The 22,138-nt window shown below is 39.5% G+C and overlaps 1 long non-coding RNA gene across 1 annotated transcript in view; it reads right to left on the bottom strand.

Annotated features, from left to right (window-relative positions):
* Window positions 1–15,085: 15,085 nt before the first annotated feature.
* The window catches only part of LOC105017409, a 41,484-nt gene continuing 34,431 nt past the window's right edge, over window positions 15,086–22,138 (bottom strand). Inside the window, exon 3 of the long non-coding RNA XR_828515.3 lies at window positions 15,086–15,196. This is a non-coding gene — a long non-coding RNA (uncharacterized LOC105017409). The remainder of the gene's footprint in view (window positions 15,197–22,138) is intronic.

Here is a 22,138-nt window from a genome sequence, read left to right as displayed (position 1 = left end):
ACAAGCCATTGACACTCAGAAAGGCCTTCTATTTCTTTTGTGGCTTTGGGCCTGCCAGACCTCTCTCTGTCAGAGTTTCCTCCAGTTTCCAAGTAGCTTTTTTGATGTAGGAACCTGTACTCACTGACACCATGGCTTCCTTTGCAGTTTCTCTAGTGGAAGGACCTACATTTTAAGGGTTATAATGGCCCTTAATTAACACATAATTTGTTCCCTGATAAAGGTCTTTTTTATAACACTAAAATGTACATTATTTTTCAGTTTTTGGCAACCTAAACGTTTTTAAACCTTGAATATTTTACCATTTACCTTTTGCACCATTTCAGGTTATTCACTGGACATGAAATGCTTACATTTCAATAAAAACAGGGGTGTTATACAAGTTTTGGTCAGTGGAGTATATTGTTCATAATATATCTATTTCATATTTTAACTTTTTCTTAATATAAACAAGTAAAAGCTATTCAATATCTTTTCGAAGAATATTTGGTTTCCATTGTAGAAGAAATGCCACAAGTGTGTTCGGTTGTTATGTCAAAAGATGAGCTACTTTGATGAGTCAAAGATTTAGATTACATTAAGTTAAATAATGTGATTCCATGATCGCTTTTTTTGTATCCATTTGATTATTTGTTCTATGCTTTAATTTCAGATTACATTCAACTGTGTGCATTTGAATAAAAAAATTACAATAATTTAAAACTTTGGATGTGTATTATATTGACCAACTAGTACATTTTCAAATACATTTTCAACATACATTTTGTGACATACATGTGTATCTATGTCACACATGGAACATTGAAATCAGGTTTTATTCCAAATCAGTGTGTATATATAGATATTGGTAATTTTCTACATTTAAAAATGCTTTTCTTTTTTTCTATTGTAAAGTGTTTTTGTTAAATGTGCCTTTTTTGTAATGCATTTGATGCTATGTTTACTATATCTATGCGAGTGAACATTGTGCACCCAAAATACAGGCACTGTATGTTTGGTTAGATTAAATGGTTTATGACGTTACTTTTGGAAGGCACAATAAGGGGTCACTTCATTAGGTATTATTTAAAGTAATAAACAATGGCTGCTACTTAAGCAGGACTAAATCCTCTGTTATTTTTAACCAGCTCTCCATCTCTTTGGCAATATTTTTCTAATATCCTGTTCTGAGATTTACTCTGATCTAAGAGTGGCATGTTGGGTCTGATGTCAGGGATCAGAGGGCGGGAGGTAAGGAGGTAGGAAGGGATGATTCCCTCTCAAAGTAATAATAAACCCATTAATAACCCAAAATAAAGACTGTTAGCTTGTGATTAAAGTGTTTGTTTTGAATGTGTCTGTAAGGGAGAATAATTATAAAATACCTGTGCACACAGGTTATTTCAGGATGGTACATTTTACCATAGTTTTAATATTCACAAAGAAAACAAGCCTTTTTATACATGAAGAATTTCTTCAGTGATTTGCCTTTAGTTTCTGAGATCGCACAGCAAATCAACCCACAAATTTGAAAAAGAATCAATGGATTCCAATTGAAATTAATGACCTTCTGCCTGGAGTGCACAGGGTTTATGGTCAAACTGGGAATACCATGTGAGTGTTATCGGAGCATTAACAAAAGGCTCAAGCACTCCCCCTTGTTGACAGAGTGGGTGATAACTGAACTAGCAAAACATTGGGAATGTAGTATTACAGGAAACACCTCATTCTAGTATAGACAGTGTAGATCAACAAATTCAAACCTTTTCCGGGACAACCAAATCGCGGTCAGTCTTACTCAATAAAATTAAATAGTACCTCTCTAACAGGGGCAGAGTCAAAGGAGGGGTACAGTGTGGCACATGCCACCCCTGAAATCTGATTGGTTCCCAGCTATACCTCCTATTTTCACTGGCTCTGAATGATGCCAATCACATTAAGAACTAAAGCGAGACCCTTTATAGCAATCTGGCTCAACAGTTTATTTCTCCTAAACTATTAAAACTGCAACTGCAGAAAGTATATCCACGGACCTAGAATGTATATAAATATCTTCTACCGAATTTTTTTTTGCTGTATCGAAGAAGTGCCATTCCTGCTTTTCAAAAATGAACATTGACATTGTGGACTATGGAGCCCCGGAGGTGACATGGAGGGGGAAAAAAAGTAACGCACGTGCGTTTTATACCTCACTTTACTAAAGTGGATGTTCCCCCTACGCCTAACCAACGAAGAGGGTTTATTTCAATAAGGTATATCTGCAGACCGCAAGTCGGGGGCGTTTCTAAATATGGGGGTTCCTGAATATTAAGTTACGCCCACTGTTGTTTGCCATTGGTCAGTTTGGGGACATCCTGGTTTGACACACTGTTGACGCTAGGTTGAAGAGTTAACTAACGTTATAACTTTATCTCAGAGTCCATGTGATTCTTTTGTCAAGATATAATACTAGGTCCAATACTATTTAATTGTATTTTCTTTCAGGATAAAAATTGTTTGATAACATACAACTGAAATATATAAATGTGAAGACTGAATTGCCAAGAATGTTAAGAATGAGACACTGGTGGTTTAGAAAGCTGCTGAGTGCAGTTATAATACAGACACATGCATACATACACATGTACAGTCATACTCACTATGCCTGCCATGGTCAGTTTTTCTTTGAGCAGCCATTGCTTGGTTATATGTGATACAGTAGAGGGCCATCATTAGGAGGTTGATGGTTGAGAATGCTGCTTACTGCAGTTACAATATAGTTGATCTGAGCTCTACATGTTACAAAGGAAAACAGGCCCCCTTTTGCACCAGTTTATACAGGATTACCATTTATGCATTTTCCATAGATTCAACATATTACACAAATGTGAACATGCTATGTAAGGTACATTGTGAGTTGGACCTGGGAGCAACAACTACAGATTCAGCTAAACTGTTCTGAAGGTCCTTTGCCGAGACCTGTGGTTTCTGCTGTGTAGATCTGACCAGTTTTCATACAAATCATTGTAATGGTTTCTCCTTCCTTTGACTTGCACTTTTCAAATTAACAGCATTGTTCTATAAAGTAAATCAATTCTAATTCCATTGGTCTGGTGTTTTTGATCAAGGAAGAATTACAGGGTCAATGATGAAGATTTGATGATGTTGTTCCATATGACAACCTCTAGCTATATATTTTGGGATAGTGTTAAGAATTTATGTGTATCGGAATCTCTGAAGAAGGAGAGGCTATGGTCCGAATGAAGATTTAACACAAAGATTTATTAATAAAATACATGAATTACGCTTCAGCGGGCCTGCAAATAGTTGTGGAGACTTAAGGGTTAAAACATCTATTTGCCCAGATCTACGTCTCTCTATCGATTTTATTCCTTTAGCCCCAGGGGCTATCTCGTTGGTTTCTTCACTGTCCAATGAGGAAGAACATGCTCTAAACTCTGCCCCCTTGGGGTCATTTTCTGTCACAGATCAACAGATTCTTGCATACAGATGTGAAATCTTTTCAAGGTTGCAGGAATTAACATTCTATTGTCCTAACCTGGTCTAGGACAACAGGGGGTTGGAGACAGAAGGTTTCTTCCTGCTGTATAAGAGGTGTTTTTTTTTGCATGTTAATTGTTGGGTTTTAATCCTATCTCTCTCAATAAGACAGGTAAAAATCTGAGTGAGTGTGAGTGAGTGTGAGACAAAAGGCTGTCTTGACCAATTCTTCAGAGAGACAAGGTGTGAGAATTACAACAGCATGATGGAGTTTTAAACCTTGATAGTTATTGTATTCAATCATATTTTCCTAACCTGACTGCAGCATACAATTGAATAAAACAGAAACATAGAAATACATGGTTATTATATCAGCATTATTTAAACTTTATTTATCTCAACTGTTGGCATGGTAAAACATGATTTTTCCTTGCATACAGGAAAACAGGGGTCCTGACATCGCAGAGATGAGTAACGTCAGAAGTACAAGTGGGTCGTAATTTTCTTTTACAACCAAGCATGTCAAAATATTTCAATAAAACGTAATAAGTTCAAACATCCAAGCCGCATACATTTAAAAAAAAAACTTTCATGTGACTTCTACTACAATTACAAATTTATTTAAAGAGAGATCGAGAGACAAATGAAGATGACTGGTGAAAATAATCAGATTAGGGTGTGTACTGTCACCAAAAACTTTGGGCTATACATGCAATATACAGTGAAAAAAATATACAATTAACATATTTAAATCAGTAAGAATATAAATATATTAACGTGAAGAAGGCTTTGGATCAGAGTACAGATGAAGGAGGTCGAGAGAAGGAGATTAACTATATGGCGTCAAGGCAAGGATGGAGGAAAAAATTACGTGACAAGGCTGTAATATATACAGCTTTGTTTCATTTTTATGTCATTTTTAAGTCTATAATAACAAGAATATAGCTTAACAACGAAAATAGAGAACAATAATATTGGCTGCTATATAGCTGATGAGTGATTTTATATTTATTTTTAAATAACATGCTAATAGGTCTATATTAAGAATAAATATATTGCTTATATATTTTGGCTAATATTAGGGAGGACATTGCAGCGTGCATTAGCTGCTCACGTGGACATGGACAACATGGCAGATTTAACAAAAAGGCAGATTTAATAGCTGTCTTTTTCAAGTGTGTAGCCACATATTATATAAAGTATTTCAGTAGAGTGCAAGGGTTGGGGTACCACCTTTGCCTAATTTTGAGCCAGGAAAACCTCTGTGTGTGTATATATATAGATTTATATATATATAGATTTTTACGTAATTAATTAGCATTTTGTTGCATGACATAATTATTTGATACATCAGAAAAGCAGGGATTTTGGCCCACTCCTCCATACAGACCTTCTCCAGATCCTTCAGGTTTCGGGACTTCAGGATTTTAATCCATGACGGCGTAGTGTGTTACTAATGGTTTTCTTTGAGACTGTGGTCCCAGCTCTCTTTAGGTCATTGACCAGGTACTGCTGTGTAGTTCTGGGCTGATCCCTCACTTTCCTCATGATCATTGATGCCCCACGAGGTGAGATCTTGCATGGAGCCCCAGACCGAGGGAGATTGACCGCCATCTTGAACTTCTTCCATTTTCTAATAATTGAGCCAACAGTTGTTGCCTTCTCACCAAGCTGCTTGCCTATTGTCCTGTAGCCCATCCCAGCCTTGTGCAGGTCTACAATTTTATCCCTGATGTCCTTACACAGCTCTCTGGTCTTGGCCATTGTGGAGAGGTTGGAGTCTGTTTGATTGAGTGTGTGGACAGATTTCTTTTATACAGGTTCAAACAGGTGCAGTTAATACAGGTAATGAGTGGAGAACGGGAGGGCTTCTTAAAAAATAACTGACAGGTCTGTGAGAGCCGGAATTCTTACTGGTTGGTAGGTGATCAAATACGTATGTCATGCAATAAAATGCAAATTAATTATTTAAAAATCATACAATGTGATTTTCTGGATTTTCGTTTTAGATTCCGTCTCTCACAGTTGAAGAGTACCTATGATTACAGACCTCTACATGCTTTGTAAGTAGGAAAACCTGCAAAATCGGCAGTGTATCAAATACTTGTTCTCCCCACTGTATATATTTAGGGATAGTTAACGTGTTCACTAAGATCGCTTATCTTACTAAATTCTTTAAGAATCTGAGATTCAAATAGCTTGTCAGTGACAGAACACAGAAAACATGACAACCCGTATAGCTACGTTTAAAGATCGCTAGCTACACGATGAGGTAGGCTACTTGTTAGCCGGGTACAAGTCTGCATCTCTGAATGATGAGGAAATACAGGGTGATGAGGAAATACGCCTCAACTCTAGAGGAAGAACAAGAAGCTCTCTCCCCATTCGTGTTTTTGTTTAATAATTTTGAAGACGCTAAAACATTCATGGATGAAATAGACAAAAGAGGACTTGGTTGTGACAACTGCGCCCTCTGCTGCTTCACCTCCCCCTGCAGCGGACGGGCTCCGGCGTTCGACGTCACCGGCCTTCTGACACCACCATCCATCTCATCATGCTTTTCACCTGTGTCTTGTTTAGCGCACCTGTTCCTCATCCTCATCATTCCCCCCAGTATATATGTTCCCTCTGCTCCCCCTGTCTTTGTGTGTAATTGTCTCTGTACCAAACAAAGGAGCTGTGTTACGCTTCGTAGCAACTTATTATTTCAACGCTATAGTATTAAAAGATACATTCTATCACGCCGTTCTCCTGCTCCTCCTTATTCCGCAACCCGAAGACGTGACATTGGTGATAATTTTGAGCTTCTCTGTTTTTTATGAGGATACCTATCAGCTAATGCTGGTTTTCACACCACAAAAACTACAAGATCCAGAAAACAATATAGTTTGACTAGACAAAGAGACAAGAAACATCAGTTGTTTAACAAGAGTAAACTGTACAGTGTTTTGGAAGTGTTCACCTGGCCATACCACATGATAGGATGAAACAAAAGCCTACAGAATCTGGGCAAAGCTGAATACACAGTACATAAAGAAACAGTTTAGTTTTGTCAGTGTCGGAAGGTAATTTTTTGAATATTTGATCAGGTGATTAAATGTTTAATTGTGTAACAGGCATATAATACAATTTTGAATTTTTAGGTCATGCCATTAACTTCATGCTTTTGGACTACATTAACTGACTTTCAGTATTATCTGTTGTTCTCTTTTGGACCTGTTCTACTTGTAATTTATGTTATTGAATCAACTTTTAGTATAAGGGTTAAATTAGACCTCATAAAATGTAATTCCAAGACATGTAACACTTACATTCCTCCCAACAATTCCTCCCACATTACTCTAGAATTAAATATTTGCTTGTTCCAGACACCCCCAGAAAAAAATATATTTCTGTAAAACAGATGTTGACCTGACCTCTACTTGCCACCTTTCTGCAACAGGCTATAGAAAAGTTGACACTTCCAGTTACCAGTTTCAACTTTCTAGATCATTGCTGTTAAATTGAACAGTGCAAGTCAAAGGCAGGCAAAACCATTACAAGGATTTGTATGAAAACTGGTCAGATCTACACAGCAGAACCTACAGGTCTCGGCAAAGGACCTTCAGAACAGTTTAGCTGACACTGAAATTGTTGCTCACAGGTCCACCGCACAATGTATCTTACACAGCATGCTCACATTTGTGTAATATGTTGAATCTATGGAAAATGCATAAATGGTAATCCTGTATAAACTGGTGCAAAAGTGGGCCTGTTTTCCTTTGTAACATGTAGAGCTCAGATCAACTATATTGTAACTGCAGTAAGCAGCATTCTCAACCATCAACCTCCTAATGATGGCCCTCTACTGTATCTACTGTATAACCAAGCAATGGCTGCTCAAAGAAAAACTGACCATGGCAGGCATAGCGAGTATGACTGTGCATGTGTATGTAAGCATGTGTCTGTATTATAACTGCACTCTGCAGCTTTCTAAACCACCAGTGTCTCAGTGACTGTAACCAAAACATTTAAAACAATTTTTAGAGGCACTTCAGTCCTCAAATTAATATATTTAATTTGTATGTTATCAAACAATACAATTAAATGGTATAGGAAAATACCATTGAATTTTACATAATTGGTACAAGCATAATCAGACTAGAGTGCTTTTTGAACATGTAGTCAAAGCAAACACTTTTGTTTTCTATATCAATGCTTGAACCACTTGAACCTAGTGTTATATCTTGACAAAAGATATTTAATGAAATCACATGGACTCTGAGATAAAGTTGTTAGTTAACTCTTCTTCCTCCATTAGCACACTCAACATAATGACGTCATACCCATACATGACACCTAGCATCGAACCGTGTGTCAAACCAGGATGTCTCCAAACTGACCAATGGCGAACATCAGTGAGCGTAACTAAATATTTAGGAACCACCCTTTAAACTGACCAATGGGGAACATCAGCGGGCATAACTAAATATTCAGTGGCATAACTTAATATTCAGGAACCCCATATTAAGTAACGCCACAGACTTGCGGTCCGCAGATATACTTTATTGGATACTACCGGTCCGATAGAAACAACGTTCTCGTTAGTTATCGCATCTCCGCTGCAACATCACATCATTTAATTTCATCTATTAATGACAAACTCATCCGCTTACATACACTAGCCAGCGTTTATCTTAACACTTCTATTCATCTCTTCAAAACAACATTCAACACACAATATAAGTCCATAACATAGCATACAAAAACCAGGCAAGCCTAGTTCAGCCAGACCGCAATAGGAAGTATTGCCCTCTTGAGATTTAAACCCAGGTCGCCCACATGAAAGGATGTGTTGCTAACCACTACACCACAGAGCTCTATGTTCAACTGGTGGCAGTATAGCCTCTTGTGTCTATGAACAAATCTTATTTTGCCGCTAGCCATTATAACAGCTAATTGGCCATTTGTGAATAGTATTTATCCAACATCTCCAATATGGGTATCACCTTTCCACCGGCAATATCTGTGCCCATTACAAACGTCACCGCTTTTACTGGCAAAATTGGATGTACTCCTACTCTGAACAATCCACTGACCAGCTCAGAGTGTATGTTCACAAAGTGCAATGGCACTGGGACAATTCCCATTTCAATTCCCTGGACTGACACACTGGATCCGCAGTATGTATTTTCAGAGAAGGGCAACACGTCAGAAAGGATGTGAATGCCTGCGCTGCACCAGTATCTCTAAGGATCCTAACCGGACGCTGAGACGCATCCACAACAGTATCTCTAAGGATCCTAACCAGATGCTGAAACGGATCCACACCAGTATCTCTAAGGAACCTAACCAGACGCTGAGATGCATCATTATCTGATAGGGAAACAAATCCCTCAAATATGAATGGTTTATAACTGCAATCTGGGACTGGGCCCTTCATGCCACATTTACCATGAGGCACCTTTCGTTTCTCTGGCCTAACAACAGTACGAATTAGCCCAAAACCTGTTGGCGGCTTGGCGAGCAGAGACGTCCCTTGTTTGTGTTTCAGAAGGAAGCACTCATTAACCATATGTCCTTGCTGATGACAGTAAAAGCATTGACGTACGTCTTTCAGCCAAGTTTGATGTACTGTTGGTCGACTAGGGCTAGGAGCCAGTGGCTCCTCAGTCCTACTCTCTGTACGAGCCGAGAACAGGCTCTTGTGCGTCAACACAAATTTGTCTGCCAATACAGAAGCTTCCATCAGTGAGTGCACTTTCTGTTTGTTTAGGTAAACAACAAGGCATTTGGGTAAGCAATTTTTTAACTCCTCCAACAAGAGTAACTCCCGAAGATAATTAAAATCAGTCACCTTACTAGCAGTGAGCCATTTGTCAAACAGGTTTCCCTTGTCTCTAGCAAACTCCACATAAGTCTGGGTAGATTACTTTTTATGAGACCTAAATCTCTGTCGATGTGCCTCAGGAACAAGCTGGTAGGCACGAAGAACAGTTGCTTTGACCACATCATAATTCAAACTGTCTTGAAGAGGTAGCGCTGACAAAACCTCTTGGGCTTTGCCTGTCAATTTACACTGGAGTAGTAAGCACCATACCTCTTCAGGCCATTTCAATGCTAACGCTATACGCTGAAACACGCTAAAATAAGAGTCATCCTCTGACACTCTGAACACTGGTACCAAGGCGATTTGTCTGCTAATATCAAAAGTAGTAGAAAACCCCACTGATGAGGATGGCGGACTAGCAGGCACAGGCCGAGCAGAGGCTAACCTCGCTGTCTCTGCCTCCAGTTCCATCTCTTGGTCAAGTTCCGGCTTACGCATCTCCAGTTCTTGATCAAGTCTACATGTCTCCTGCTCTTGTCTACGCATCTCCTGCTCTGCCTCAAGTTTACACATCTCCAACTGGAGAGTCTCTTGCCTGATCTGTGCTCTCTCTTCCTCCTCCACTTGGAGCCGTGTCGAACGGACGTCCCTTCTCACATCACTGTCTGACAGCGGGGATAGTGGGTCAAAACGGGTAGTGTGGCTGGAGCCGTGGCCTCGCCCTCGTCCTTAGACATGGACGGGGTTACAGGAGAAGCAGGCTCAGGCAGCGGCAACACAAGCACCTGCTCCTACTTTCTGACCCCGCTTTAACTAAACTCTTTGGTATGGTTAAAGAAAAATGGTCAGCCAAAGCCAGTAAATCCACTTGATGGCATTTTTCAAAATCCTACCACATGGGGTTAGTCAAAAAGGCATCCAAATCAAAAGTAGCCATTGTAGGCCAGCAACACAAGCCAACAAATACTGAACACTACACCAGCCGATCACACAATCACAGCTGCACAGTTCAACACTGAACTAGTCACTTATACCAAGGTGCATGAGTGGCATGGGTATCAATGAGAGATCCCGGATGAGCCCCCACGTTATGTTACGAACCCTGTGGCTCTAGCAGTCCAGGGTGGATGGTACAGAGACCCATAACATAAAACTCATGCAAAGTGGTGTAGTATACATGAACTGTGGGAACAAATGACACACAACCAAAGCTAACGTTAACCATAAAACATTTATTATAAACACACAGTAAAGGGGTTGGGAAAAGGGTCTGAGCTGGACCCAAGAAATGAAATAATATTGTCCAAACACCCCTAAACTGAACTTGCCTGCCTCAAGCACCGCTTAGCTGACTACTAACCAATATAAAAAGACAGTGGGTGGTCCGCTCAGTTTTAACTAGTGTTTTTAGACTACAGATTGTGTATGCCCAAGGGGGACTTGCTATAAAACCCCTTTTCCCAGGGACACAGGGACAAAATAAACACACAGGTTGAACAAGGACTAAACAGCAAACATTTGACTAGACAACACCTAACAAAACACCACAGCAATACATACTCACATGAAACAGGACAAAATGAGATGTATGTGCTAAACTAAGTGATGTATGAATGAACAAAGTGTCTGACTATCAAATGGGTGTGTGTGGGTGTGTGTCAAGCGTGTCTATGTCCATGTGGGGTAAAGCACTCACTGGGAGAACCAACTGACCAGGGGATGTGTGATGTGATTGGGTACAGGAAAAAAGGAACAGGTGGTGCAATTAGGAGGAGTGTCCACTGATTGGTCCACCACAGCAGTCAGGCGATGCACTCATGACTGCCAGGTGGGAAACACCAACGAGCACAATCAGGAACATAAGGGACACCAGGGGAAATGGCAGGAGGGGGAGAACACAAACCCACATACAGGGTTCCTGCATGCGTAACAATTATATTGTTTCAGCTTATTAGCCAGTAATAGGCTTTACCAGTATCTACTAACTTGCTGGAATAGTCATAAGAATTGAGCAATTGCTAGCAGGACTGAAGACAAACTTTTCCATGCCAGACACAGTCTCAATATAATCGAATACAGTTTTAGTTAAGGTTCACTGTAACGTAACTACTGTAGCCAATGTTGTAGCCAGCAAATGTGTTTGTCTATCCTGACCCAAAACGCATGCACTGATGCATATTTCAAAAATCCACCAGAAACAGTCGCGCTATAACCACAAACTGTTTTATTTCAGGCTTAATATAATGTAGTCACTGGAGGTTTTAGCCAGCAAAGTTTTCGTCTATATGGAATTATTCATAATGCGTACTTGGCTTCGCCTGCGAGGAGATACGAACTCAGGACCTATAGTTCGCAGGTCCATTTCTCTAACCACTACACTATTTAACTAGGGGTGGTCAGTCAGTCACTCACTCACTCAGTCAGTAAGAGACATTCGCTCTTCTTAGCCGGCTTCGCTTACGAGGTCCGGCAATCATGCTTCAATACCTGGAAGTCGCAAACAGACGCACACGCACATGCACACAAACACACAAACAGGTATTTACGAACTCACAAACAATACTGCTCATAAACATCGTTTCCTGTTAGACAATTCTGCCAATGTATAGAACACAATCTAGCGTTAATGCTCTTTGAAGATGCGCTTACAAACATTTTGTTTACTTGAAATAACATAAAATGCCCGTTGTCCATGCAAATGTAAACTCCTTCTGGGTGATTTTTACTTAAAATGCCCATTTTGATTTCACAAATTATGATTGCTCATACATACAAGTCATCAGTTTTATTTTTAACACTATTTTTAATCCAACCATGATACATTCAACCTAGCCATAATATCTGCTCGACCCAAGTTTAGTTCTTTACATCAGAATAACAACATCGCCACATGATGTATGTGTTAAGTCGTACTATGGTGGATTACAAACAGTGTGTAAAATGTGGGATGGTTATCAATCTAACTGTACTACATTTTGTACTAATGATTAAAAAAATTGTGGACCATTACAATGGGTGGATTGGATCTTAAGACCCATTTCATGATAAAAGAAGAAATTGGAAGAAACTCTCCATAATCGTAAGTCCCGACCCCCTTCTTATATCTCATCTCATCTTCATCCGCTTATCCGGTATCGGGTCGTGGGGGCAGCAGCTCCAGCAGGGGATTCCAAACTTCCCTTTCCCGAGCCACATTTGCCAGCTCTGACTGGGGGATCCCGAGGCGTTCCCAGGCCAGTGTCGAAATATAATCTCTCCACCTAGTCCTGGGCCTACCCCGAGGTCTCCTCCCAGCTGGATGTGCCTGGAACACCTCCCTAGGGAGATGTCCTGGGGGCATCCTTACCAGATGCCTGAACCACCTCAACTGGCTCCTTTCAATGCAAAGGAGCAGCGGCTCTACTCCGAGTTCCTCACGGGTTTGGCTGAGCTTCTCACCCTATCCCTAAGGGAGAAGCCAGCCACCCTTCTGAGAAAACCCATTTAAGCCGCTTGTACTTCTTATATCTTACACCAAAAAGCAAGATTAAGTAAATACTCTCACATATGAAATTCTATACTAAGTCTTGTTAAAAGTCACTCATTGCACAACTCTATGTTAAACAGCATTGTAAAAAAGGTCAACATCTATTACATACCCGCTTATGGTAACATCAGTCTGTCTGGGAATTTAACATTCCCGAACCCTGGAACCCTATTGTTAAACATCAAACTTATTGTTACCTTTTGTAACATTGAATGTCTGGGGATATAATAAGCCAAACCCCTGGAGCCCCATTGTTTACCATCAAAGCCACCATAAAATACAAACCACACACCCCCATACCATATTTCACCTTTAGGACATGCATACGTCATACCAGAAGTTACACCCCCTAACATACGTTGCACCGGAAATACCACCCCAGCATATATCTAACTGGAAGTCCCACCTACCAAACCGGAAGAGTCCTACCAAAAGTGTGCCTATAGCTGGTCTACAGATTGTTTACTGACTATCTGTAACATTTTAACTATCTATATCCTAACCCTAACCGGTGTTCTATATCTCACCTTTGTCCTTACCCCAAACCTAATCTTAACCTTAGCAAGCAGCTGTTTATCAACTGATAGTATGTTTAAAGTTTGGTGATAGTACAGGATTAAATGACTGAGGGGGCATTTTTTATTAATAGGGAGCATATCTAATTCTTATAATATTTGCAGTGTTTATGGGGAAATAGAAATGGGGGGGGCACAGATCTCTGGGGGAAATGCCCATCTTTGCGGAATGTGCAATATAATGGCTACATTGCTTGGTTAACTCACTTAAATACTGCTATCCATACTAAACCTTACCTTAATATACAGTTGTGCTCATACGTTTGAATACCCTGGCAGAAATTGTGAAATCAATTGCATTGATTTTGAAAATATGACTGTTAATGCAAAATAACTTTAACCTAAGAAAAGTGATCATATGAAGCCATTCATTATCACATAGTTGTTTGGCTCCTTTTTAAATCATAATGATAACAGAAATCATCCAAATGGCCCTGATCAAAAGTTGACCCTTGAATGTTTGGTCTTGTTACAGACACAGAAGGTGACACACACAGGTGAAAATGGCAATTAAAAGTGAATTTCCAACACCTGTGGCTTTTTAAATTGCAATCAGCATCTGTGTATAAATAGTCAATGAGTTTGTTTGATTTCACATGGATGCACTGAGCAGGCAAGATACCGAGTAATGCGGAGTAGAAAAGAACTGTCAAAAAACCTGTATAACAAGGTAATGGAGCTTTATGAAGATGGAAAAGGATATAAAAAGATATCCAAAGCCTTGCAAATTCCAGTCAGTACTGTTCAATCACTTATTAAGATGTGGAAAATTCGCAGAACTCTTGATAACAAGCTAAGGTATCAAAAACCCACAGGTAACCTCAGGAGAAAGACAGACTGCTCTGGAAAAAGACAGTGTGATTGTATCAAGGAGCACAATACGACGATACTTGAACAAAAATGAACTGCAATGTTCGAGTTCCCAGATCGAAGCCTTTACTGAAAATGTATGGCAAGATGAATGCAGCATGTTATCAGAAAATACTGGCTGACAATTTGCATTCTTCTGCATAAAAGCCGAGAATGGGACAATCTTGGACTTTCCAGCACGACAGTGACCCTAAGCACAAGATGACCCTCCAGTGGTTACAGCAGAAAAAGGACAAAGTTCAGGAGTGGCCATCACAGTCTCCTGACCTTAATATCATCAAGCCACTCTGGGGAGATCTCAAACATGCAGTTCATGCAAGACGACCAAAGACTTTGCATGACCTGGAGGCATTTTGCCAAGATGAATGGGCAGCTATACCCCCTGCAAGAATCCGTTGCCTAATCGACAACTATTACAAAAGACTACATGCTGTCATTGATGCAAAAGTGAGCAATATACAGTATTTAGAACTAAGGGTACGCAGACTTTTGAACAGGGGTCAGTTAATTTTTTTCTTTCCTGCCATGTTTTGTTTTATGATTGTGCCATTCTGTTATAACCTACTGTTGAATGTAAGTCCCATAAGAAATAAAAGACGTGTTTTGCCTGCTCACTCATATTTTCTTTACAAATGGTACATCTATTACCAGTTCTCTGAGGGTATGCATACTTTTGAGCACAACTGTATATTGCTAGTTTTTCCATCACAAACACTTTATACTTAGACATGACATGATGTGCAGACTACGGTTTGCTGTACTTAGAGTTGCCTTTTATTTCTCAAAACCAAACACATTTCCAACATTTCATAAAATGTTTTAATTAGTAAATTTGCATATGTGGGATTTGCTAATTATTGGCATTTATGGCACCTGGTCTTGGCATCTCCATTTTCTTGCTCCTTGCGATGGATAGGGCTTCAGGTAGGGAGTCAGATGGAGCAGGATCAGCTGTCTCTGCACAAAGAACCATTAATGTTAGCAAAGGCTGGACCTCTGGGAACAGTTTTCTTTTAATGTGGGGGTGTGAAATGACTATATGGCTTATAATGGAATAGCAATATCATGGCAAAAGAGCAGTTACACTTGTAATATTCAGATCCAGACTGGTAAGCCAGCTGGTGACACCCAGGTTGTTGTTAAGCATGAGCAAAGGTCTAGAAGGCACTGTGAATGACAGCTTCTCACCTTATATAACCAAACAATAGATACTCAAACAAAACGGAGCATTATGGGCATATGACTGCGTGTGTGTATGCAAGTGTGTATCCATGTGTGCTGATTGTTTTAAATGAAGTAAAAAAGCACTCAGAAGCATTCTCAATCGCCCTTCACCACTGGGTCCATTTTAATCCTAACCAAAACATTTAAAACATTTTAAGAGACCCTTCAAACTCATGACTTGAAATTGAATATTCTTTAACAATTTCCAGTGTCATCAGTTTTCATCCTTATCAAATACAATTAAATGGTATTTCAGACTCAACAAAAGAAAGCTGAATACATTGTACTGGTTGTAAATGTAATTGAATTACTAGTAGTAGTAATTTACAGTTTTTTACAGTTTAATGTTTGAATGCTATGCAATACAGTTTAGACGTGTTGGACAAGATTAAATGTAAAGGTTTTTATTATCATATCTGTATTATATCCGTTTTTTATTATCATAAGTATTAATACAAAAAAAGGGTATATTTATCTTTTATGCCACCATGTCTAGATTTGAGAATGCCTTATCGCTTTTTCAGTATCGTAACCAAGGTTTGTTGAACCAGATACACTTTCACTGTCCTTTCTTTAATATCTCTGGTTGAATGTAGCATAAAATCAGGAGGTCCAACGGAAGAACTGACCAACTGAATTTAACAATAAACTGAGCAATACAGTAGTAGGCACAAATGGGTATTACAGTATATTCAGGTTTACCAATGGTAGGCACTAATGGGTATTACAGTATATTCAGGTTTACCAATGGTAGGCACTAATGGGTGTTACAGTATATTCAGGTTTACCAATGGTAGGCACTAATGGGTATTACAGTATATTCAGGTTTACCAATGGTAGGCACTAATGGGTGTTACAGTATATTCAGGTTTACCAATGGTAGGCACTAATGGGTGTTACAGTATATTCAGGTTTACCAATGGTAGGCACTAATGGGTGTTACAGTATATTCAGGTTTACCAATGGTAGGCACTAATGGGTGTTACAGTATATTCAGGTTTACCAATGGTAGGCACTAATGGGTGTTACAGTATATTCAAGATCTCCTACATACCGTAACACCCCCTACCTGCCCTATGCAATTATACCATATTATTGGAGCAACCAAGGCATCTTGTATCAATTTTAGGCTTTTCGATGTATCATGAGACTGGGTTAGGGTTTGAGCCGCAGGTGTATAGGGAATTATTTGCGCATTCATTGTCTGTCAGTGCTTGTCGTATTATCTTAGAAAAATGAAGTTACTTTCTTAACTTCACCACTGGGTGGAGTTCTTTGATTTCAGAACAAAAATCTCACTAAACATCATGCATTAAAATGCACAAGAATAACATGCAAAGGCTTATTTGTGAGGTTCTGTGTGTGCTAGAACTGTATGTCATAATAATGTTTTGTAGTCTGGCTGTGACAATGGATGTTAAACAAAAACTAAAGTTAAATAGTGTCAAGTTTAATAGTGTAGGACACTGTCATCCCTGGACACTGTGCTCTTTTCTCCACAGATCTCTACATTCAGCTCTAGTCACAGATTTTATTTTACTGAACTTTTATTTTACCAGGTAAATCAATTATCAGCAACTATTTGTATTTAAAATATATATATATATATTAATGGCCTGGCAGACACAAAACACCATGATCCCAATTTAATCTACCTAGCAATATAAGTCACTTGACTGTTTCTTGTTGTTTAGACTACAGAGTTCTTTTGTGCATTTGTGTAATTTTACCAATATTGCTGTCATGACCTGACCATGACTGAAAAAGTTGAAAGCAAATAAAAAATAAAACTGGAGGTCTGCCACAAACGAACAATGACTTGCAAACCTAACGTGTTTATTGAATGTTAATGGCCAAAAGAAGGTTACATAGGTTAAGTAATTCATCCAATCTTGATTTATCCTTTTGAACATGAAGACAAACTGAGAAATAATAAAAATACACATGGCAATGGCAATAACATCTGACTCTAGGAAACAAACGTTTCCATCCCATTGCTAATCAAACTGACAGAATTACACTTTGCCAGTCTGCTTATGGAGCTACACTGATCCATAATCATGAGTGCCTCCGAAAAAAAAAGTGAGAGAACAGCAGCAAGCTGAACAACAATTTACAACATCACTTAAGAGGCCTACCTCTAGCACCCCCCCCCCCAAAAAAAACAGGTGGGATTATTTGTGGATTTGAAGCTTAATATCTAAAATACCTGTAATATCTAACAATAGACAAACAGGCAGAAGATGATTATGCAGCAACAGATAAGTCCTATAACAATGGAAATAAGTAAACTTGGCTACAGTTTATTATATTATATTATAATGCATAAACAGATAAATTGCTTATATATATATATATATATATACAGTACAGGCCAAAAGTTTGGACACACCTTCTCATTCAATGCGTTTTCTTTATTTTCATGACTATTTACATTGTAGATTCTCACTGAAGGCATCAAAACTATTAATGAACACATGGAATTATATACTTAACAAAAAGTGTGAAATAACTGAAAACATGTCTTATATTTTAGATTCCTCAAAGTAGCCACCCTTTGCTTTTTTGATAGCACTGCAAACCCTTGGTGTTCTCTCAATGAGCTTCATGAGGTAGTCACCTGATGTGGTTTTCACTTCACAGATGTGCCTTGTCAGGGTTAATTAGTGGAATCTTTTCCCTTATTAATGGGGTTGGGACCATCAGTTGTGTTGTGCAGAAGTCATGTTGATACACAGCCGACAGCCCTATTGGACAACTGTTAGAATTCATATTATGGCAAGAACCAATCAGCTAAGTAAAGAGAAACGAGTGGCTATCATTATTTTAACAAATGAAGGTCAGTCAGTCCGGAAAATTGCGAAAACTTTGAATGTGTCCCCAAGTGCAGTCGCAAAAACCATCAAGCGCTACATCGAAACTGGCTCACATGAGGAAAGGAAGACCAAGAGTCACCTCTGCTGCTGAGGATAAGTTCATCCGAGTCACCAGCCTCAGAAATCGCAGGTTAACAGCAGCTCAGATTAGAGACCAGCTGAATGCCACACAGAGTTCTAGCAGCAGACACATCTCTAGAACAACTGTTAAGAGGAGACTGCGCGAATCATGGTCAAGTAGCTGCTAGGAAACCACTGCTAAGGAGAGGCAACAAGCAGAAGAGATTTGTTTGGGCCAAGAAACACAAGGAATGGACATTAGACCAGTGGAAATCTGTGCTTTGGTCTGATGAATCCAAATTTGAGATCTCTGGTTCCAAACGCCGTGTCTGCAACGCAGAAAAGGTGAACGGATGGATTCTACATGCCTGGTTCCCACCGTGAAGCATGGAGGAAGAGGTGTGATGGTGTGGGGGTGCTTTGCTGGTGACACTGTTGGGGATTTATTCAAAATTGAAGGCATACTGAACAAGCATGGATACCACAGCATCCTGCAGCGACATGCCATCCCATCCGGTTTGCGTTTAATTGGACCATCATTTATTTTTCAACAGGACAATGACCCCAAACACACCTCCAGGCTGTGTAAGGGCTATTTGACCAAGAAGGAGAGTGATGGAGTGCTGCGCCAGATGACCTGGCCTCCACTGTCACTGGACCTGAACCAAATCGAGATGGTTTGGGGTGAGCTGGACCGCAGAGTGAAGGCAAAAGGGCCAACAAGTGCTAAGCATCTCTGGGAACTCCTTCAAGACTGTTGGAAAACCATTTCAGGTGACTACCTCTTGAAGCTCATCAAGAGAATGCCAAGAGTGTGCAAAGCAGTAATCAGAGCAAAGGGTGGCTACTTTGAAGAAACTAGAATATAAGACATGTTTTCAGTTATTTCACACTTTTTTGTTAAGTACATAATTCCACATGTGTTCATCCATAGTTTTGATGCCTTCAGTGAGAATCTACAATGTAAATAGTCATGGAAATAAAGGAAACGCATTGAATGAGAAGGTGTGTCCAAACCTTTGGCCTGTACTGTATATATATAGCATTGTAGTCTGACACAAGAACATTTTCTAAGTATTTGAAAGACTAAGAACATTATTGAAAACATGGCAAATTTACAATGTAACTCACTTTTAGATGTTGTGTTTTATATCAAGAGGTGCATTGACATTTTTGTAAGTAAGAAGAGAGCAGCATTAATTGATATGTATTTCCCATGTATCTAATAACATTAATTGATTATACAATTACAAGTGATCAAACAATTGGATTACACTGTCGGCCTCTTTGGTTTCCGCAGGGATAATTGATAAGCCTTTCATTTTTTTTGTATCATGTACACTACTCCTCAAAAGTTTCAGAACCCCTCTGCCACCTTTTGCAGATATAACATCCAAACACAATTGTGGCATTCTTTTTACAATGGAAATCAAATATTGTTCGCAACACTCTTCCCAACACTGTTGCAGAATTTCCCACAAATGTGTTGCACTTGTAGGTTGCTTTCCTTTCACCTTTCTGCCTAGTTCATCCCAAACCAGCTTGATGGGGTTTACGTCTGAGACTTGGCTGGCCATTACATGATTTTAAGTCCACCGTCTTGTATTTATCTGCCTGGAGGTAGGTTTTGGGTCATAATCTTGCTGTATGATGAACCCCTGCCCAACTAGGTGCACACAAGAAGATATTGTATGGCACTGCATAATGCTGTGATAGCCGTTTTGGTTAAGGGTGGACTCACTCTGTGCAAGTCGCCAACTCTAGATTCAACAAAATAGCACCATGACATCACTCTTCTTCCTCCATATTTTGAAGATTGATGTCACACACTGAGGAACCAACCCACATTTTTATTTATCAATCCATAAGACCTTCTTCAGGTCTTCAGGAGTCCATTGGCGGGGCATGATCGACCAGGCAATACTCTTTTTCTTATTTTGCAATATTAGCTTGGCTTTCTTAATGCCACTTGATCTGTCAAATCTTCAGATCAAAGTTTTCTACACAGTTGGAACTGAGACTTGCATACTACGACAAGTGTTAAGCGGTGCTTGAAAATGTTGTCTTTTGAGTCACCAATCACAAAAGCAGTTGACTCTCAGAAACTTCTGACGTTGTTGTGGCTTTGCGTCTGTCAGACCTCTTCCTGTCAGTGACTGTTCTCCAGTTACCAACTTCCTTTTGATGGTGTAGGAAACTGCAGTCACTGAAGCCTGATTAATGCTTCTGCGGGTCTGCATTGTTTGTCATGTGCGGGTGTATGGAAACATGCTCAACATTTACAGTGCAGCTTTGTTGTGTAAATAGCCATTACACTTCCTAGCACTAGGTGGCGATGTCGCGCAAAATGCTGGTTTGTTGGCTTGTAGATCAGGAAAGCTTCACAGAAGAAGTAACTGTAAAAGGTAAACTATATAATAGGTAGCTAACTAGCTAGATTGGGGAAGATGGTTTCTGGAATGGCATGTTTGAGAGAACTAGTAAAATTAAATGAAGAGGAGGAGGAAGGAAAAAGGAAAGAGAGAAGATGCATCTGGTTTGGCCACTTGTAGGGCAGGAAAACCTCACACAAGAATTGTCTGTATAGTTGGTAAACAATATAATAGCTATTTAACTAGAATACTGTGTGCTTGTTCAGCAGATGTGTAAGATGGACGAAAAGGTATATTTAAAATAATTGTTTCAACGATCTTCTGTATCACTTGAAACCCTTTATTACACATCAAGCCACCCACTCCACACAATCCTGATTCAGGGGGCAATTGCTATCCCTCCACCTGCAAACCTTACTGGGATAGGAGTCACCATCCCCATGTCATCCTGGGAGATGCTGCTTTTTCACTGCATGTAAATCTGATGAAGCTCTTTCAAAGTAAACAATTGTTTATTGATATTTTGAAAATATTTGGAGGGTAAAATCATAAGCAGATAATATTAGATTAATAATAGGGTTAGGGTTAAATACTTAATACTCGTAAATGTTCTGCCTTCTATTTGCTTCCCTTGCACATTTAGAATTGCCAGAATTGCATTAATTGCACATCTATATATACCACTCATACATACATATACTTAATACTTGTAAATAGTTTGCCCTCCTCTGTTTGCATTTCTGGTTAGACACAAACTGCATTTCTTTGTACTGTACTTGTTCAATGACAATAGATTCAACTTCATCATTGAACAGTACGAGTACAGATCAACAAAATGTAGTTAGAAGTCATAGTCTACAACTATCAACATTCACGGGAAAGACGTGATTGAGAACTTATTTGGTATGATGGTCGTAAGGTGGAGAATTATAGGAAGACCATTGGAATTCCTATCAGGCAAAGGTAGATATGTTGTGAAGGCCTGTGCTGCACTGGACAACTATCTGGCTTATACTGATGCTGCCAACACAACTGCAAACAAAGTATATACCACCTAGTTTCACAGACTCTGTTTTCAACAGTGGTGAGGCACAGCGGGGGAGTAGAGAAGACAGGTCACAGAGGGAGGCACCTTGGCTGACGTAGGGAGAGCCTCTCCGGCTGCAGTTGGAGTCCGCAATGACCCTGATTAGGTTTTGCATGTGCCATGGCAGGACACGGATACTGAGGGGTGGCCTACTGAACTATCAGTGAATTATTGACATACACATTTATAGAAAACATTTAAAGAGATTAGGGTTAACCCTAAACATGCTGATCTAGCTAGTTGGCTACCTATTATATTGTTTACCACCTACAGGTGCTGG

The sequence above is a fragment of the Esox lucius genome, chromosome 17 (genome assembly GCF_011004845.1).
Source record: "Esox lucius isolate fEsoLuc1 chromosome 17, fEsoLuc1.pri, whole genome shotgun sequence".
Classification (NCBI taxonomy): Eukaryota; Metazoa; Chordata; class Actinopteri; order Esociformes; family Esocidae; genus Esox; species Esox lucius.
The sequence above is the reverse complement of the archived record's forward strand: the minus strand, read 5'-3'. Positions and strand labels throughout refer to the sequence as shown.